Source organism: Aedes albopictus, chromosome 1 (assembly GCF_035046485.1).
Source record: "Aedes albopictus strain Foshan chromosome 1, AalbF5, whole genome shotgun sequence".
NCBI lineage: Eukaryota > Metazoa > Arthropoda > Insecta > Diptera > Culicidae > Aedes > Aedes albopictus.
The window spans coordinates 213,142,068-213,146,680 of record NC_085136.1 but is presented as its reverse complement, the minus strand read 5'-3'; the positions used below and the strand labels follow the sequence as shown (position 1 = coordinate 213,146,680).

General features: G+C 38.5%; 1 long non-coding RNA gene across 1 annotated transcript; it reads left to right on the top strand.

The window, feature by feature from the left end:
• The first annotated feature begins 1,093 nt into the window (after nucleotides 1-1,093).
• Nucleotides 1,094-2,359, top strand: LOC109430317 (uncharacterized). The gene is made up of 4 exons (XR_002134933.3): nucleotides 1,094-1,591; nucleotides 1,652-1,792; nucleotides 1,858-2,060; nucleotides 2,121-2,359. It is a non-coding gene; the product is annotated as an uncharacterized LOC109430317 (long non-coding RNA).
• The last annotated feature ends 2,254 nt before the right edge of the window (nucleotides 2,360-4,613 follow it).

Genomic DNA, 4,613 nt, shown 5'->3' with positions numbered 1-4,613 from the left:
GGAAACCGGTTTTTAAAGCAGCCGTTTTATTTACAGCGATGCTTAACCCTAAAAGGGATACCTTCATGGCCTCAGTTTCGTCACCTCGCTGAGTGTGTTCCTTGAAGACGAGCTCTGAAAGGCGCCTGGGGTCCAATGGACCCCAGGAAACCCTTTTAGGGTTAAACTGTAATTTTATTAAAGCAATTATTAAATATTTTTCCTTACATTAACTCAACTTAAATTTACTTACAATTAAGTGGTTTCCTTGTCACGACTTCTTGTGGAAATTCTCCAACCTGGTTGGACTATATTTGGGACCGTTACCCTAATAGATTTATGTTGCGTGGATGCTATTTTTGGGGGTTCACAAATATTTTGAGTTATGAATTGAATTTCACACAACTTTTCTTCTCGCATCTACTTACGTCCACTGGCACGGCAGGTTTTCTGGCAATATTCCTTGTTTCAGGACACACCAAGTACCGGTATTTGCACAGCTAGTGGAGAAAAGCCAGGTAAGTATTCGCTTACGTTTTACATGTTTTCTCTATAGGTTTCAACTTACGGATTTTCAACATCAATTCACACCGCACTCCTACAAGTTACTGAATTGTCAGCAACGATTAATTTGGCCTAATTACCGAAATAACTTTAGTGTTAGAAAATTGCTTTTTACAACGTATTTTTACGATGGCGAAATTGTTGTTACTTTTATCTTCTACCTCAGTCATCGACTGTCATTTCACCTACCACTACTAAAGCACGAGAACTGTCATGCTGCATTTATGTTGTGGCTAGACGGGTTCATATATTAGACCGGTTCAAAGAAAAGCTGCGGCGTCGCAACAATTATCGTGCTAATCCTTCTACCATGGACAAAGTAAAAAGTGAAAGCAGCACATAGGCGACTAGTTCGATAATGTAGAATTAGAATAGGACACAATCAGTTAAGTACTAGATTCAAAGTAGTGAGCTGGATTTGTGTATGATGAGATGATCAATTCTCCATTGCTGCAATGAATTGATGCAAGAACTGAGACAAAACCTGCTTCTGAGCTTAGTGTTCTACTTGAACTTCCACAGTTATTAACTGAGAGCTTTCTCTGCGATTGGCAATTCTTCATGTGTATATCGTGTGGCTGGTCAATGAAAAGTTTCTGGACCGATCGGGAATCGAACCCGTTACCCTCACTGTCATGGCCATGCTGAATACCCGTGCGCTTACAGCATCAGTGGTATGGATTGATTGCCGTGAATTTCATGTTTTGCAATTGCATTTATTCATGCATCAAGGTACCCCGTCCGTATTTTGCCTGTGTAGTATGTTTTGCTGATCACACCACGGTTAAACTCGTTTTGACCGTAAAACAATAACAGAGGGATAAAAAATATCAAGTTTTCAAATATGCCCGACCATCGTTGAGGCTAGTAAATGCAATAAGCTTTACCTTTCAGGCTTTGAAACGCCGCTTGTTATTTTTTAAACTGAACTTATATCGTGTGAATAACGATTCCACTATTCGCATTCTACGAGTTCAGTTACTAATCATGAAGTTTTCGTGCTCTTTGGCGATAATTTTGTTGGCAATATGCTATTTGCTGCATACAGGTTTGATATAGTTTCACCAAATCACAACCACTTACTAACCCTTAAACTTGTTTTAAACAGGAAGAGCCGTCCCTGTTCCTAGTCCACAGTTTTTGGAAGAAGACATTTGTGGTGACACGATCGAGCCCCAGCGTTGCTTGTGCGAAACTCGGAATGGAATAAGGGAATGTGATTATTTTATGTGAAGTGAAAAACAGCAATGTAAGTGTTCTGTGATTTTGCACCCATAAATAGCATCTCATATGAAATTATTTTGCGTGAAGCAGATCGGAATCAATTTTGATAGAGATGTTATCGTACGATGTGACTGTTCAGATCGATCCGCAGCTATCAAGCATATGGCTTTGAACATTCGAATCGTAAGAATTAATAAGTGGAGGAATATATGTTCATCATACTGTGATGGGAAACATTCATGCTATATTTTTTATAATTACATTTTGTTGTTATTTTGGGTTAATTATGGCTTGTGAGTATAATGTTTTATTTTTTCGTGAATCAATCAAACCGAACATGATTTATTTTTCAGACATGCGTTCAAACCAGCACCCGGAGATAGTATGCAATCCAAAAGTTATATTCAAGGACGAATGCGGCAATGTTTGTGTCTGTAATCCAAGAAGTATTGCCTTATGTGACGATAAAATCATGAAGATGTGTGGCAAGTGACCACAATTAAAAATAAATCATATATGACTCTCACGTGCTACAACTCCCTCGTACAGCGTAGTATCACACTCTGAATAAAACTCTAAACCATCTCATTAATGTAGCAGTGCAAAAACAACAAAATTCCCTAACGGACCGAAGGCTCTCCGGAAACACTACCGGATCCATTAAATTAAGCTCATTTTCCTCTCTAATTCCATTTCCCGGTGCCGCCGATGCGACCTCTTCTTGTGTTTTCCATTCGTTATCATTTGTCCTCACGCGGTTTTCAGCTTCCGGAATCTGTGCACCCGCCCATTCCTTCCGTACGCAAGCCAGTCAGTGGTGCATTGGCGTTGGGTTGGTCGCAGCTCATCGTTCGCAGAACTATAAATATTCATCCTGTTTCCGGGTTTGTGAACATCATCTACCTCAGTTCAACCAACAACGCCCAAATCCTCTGCATCATTTGTCCCCCGTCTGGTGACCACCCGGGAAAACACTCCCACTCGTGAGCGATATGGTCACGGTACCCGCTGAACACAACAGTTCTCAACGCGTCCATGTATCGGCGCAAATTATTAAGCTCGTATAGGGTAAGAAATCAAACTTTGAACTAGTCAAATTGTAATCTTAATTTGAACCATTTCAAAATTCATTAAAACGACGTACTTTTCAGGCAAATATTTTCCCGAAAAAGATGTTAAACAGCTTTCCGTAATCTAACCTGATAACATGGACTTTAAAAGCATTAAAAAAAGCGTTTTTGTCATGGAAAACAGGCAATTGAAAAATCACTGTGATTCCACGCATTTCCCCCCAGAGAAAGCACATTTTCGGTGCACTCGTACAGCTCATGCATTGTATTACACGCAATATGTGAACACGTCAAATGAAAGCTTATTTATCGTAGAATCGACCAACCGAATAATATTCCGCATTATTTGTCATAAAATTATCAAATTTAAGTGATTCTTACTTGGAGAATGTTATCTTAAGTTGAACCATTTCTAATCTAAATTTGAACTAGTAAACGGGGGTGAACTTCTAGTGTTGGCCTGTAGATTGCGCTAGTGGTTGCTTTGTTTACTCTTGGGGGATGAAAAATTCCAAATTTAGTTTCCAAATTCCTTAAGAATTTCGAACATTCTGAGTTGAGATTCCACTGCCTAATGAAAAATAGGTATGAGAATTAGCAGATTCATGTGATTTTTAATTGTTTAGCATAGAATTGGCTGTTTTGTGAGTTGCTCGAGCTGCTGCCGCCAGAAGTTCAAATTAAGATTAAAATTGGTTCAAATTATGATTATGATGGTTCAAATTAAGATTAAAATCATTGTTGATGAAAAATCAAATATTTCAATGAAATTCGGTGCAAATACAAACTTTTTACCATCTAACAGAAAGCTTATACCCGTGGCTTTCATGTACATATGATTTTGCCGTAGTAAATTATTTCCATGTGGGAGAAAAAATCACTTAAAATTTGCACTGCTTCAGAAAACCGCAATTTGGTTCAAATTTTGATTACCTACCCTAATTAAAATTTAATTTTATACGTGTGTTTTTGTGTGCTGGTGCGTGAAATGCTGGGTCTACCTCCTCCGGTCAATAGTTAGATGATGATGGGTTTCCAATCGGATTCACGTCGGTTGGAGTTTCATCCCCCTAGTCAGTGTCAGTTATGCCGCGCGCAGAAAACCCCCGTAATTATGCTAATTTCGTTCATTCCATCTCATATAGATGGCGTGAATGTACAGCAGCTAGCTCTAATGAGTTTGCATCCCTTCACTTCCTTGTGCTTCATCGAGTGTGGGATAAAGTTTTGTACTGTATGCGGCCAGGTTCTTATTAAAAGTGATATCGGTATAATTAACAAATACACTGCCCCCATAATTAGGCTGACCAGATTTGTCCCGTTTAAATACGGGACACATTCCGGAAACTCAACAAAAAGAAAATCAATGTCCAAAAACAGAACTGCATGATGTAAACAATGCTATTTCAGCTAGAAAGAACAAATAATTAAGTTAAAAACGTTAACTATACTCCAGAGACGAGCGTTTGAAAATTTAGTTGTCCCGTTAAATACGGGACGGATGGTCAGCCTACCCATAATGAGCATGCAATCAATCGAAATTTTCAATATATTAATCTTGGCACGCACATCATTACACGCGTGAATGCTTAAACCTAAAAAAACGCATGAATTCTTAAACAGCAAGCAGTAGTCGTATGGTGAACGTCCTTACTGTTCATCAGGTCTTCCTTTCTCAATCATCTGCAAAACGAAGGCATCTTATAATAGAATTTGTTGATACGAAGTGAACATTGTTCATTCAACAAGTATGATAATAAAAAATAAATGAATTAA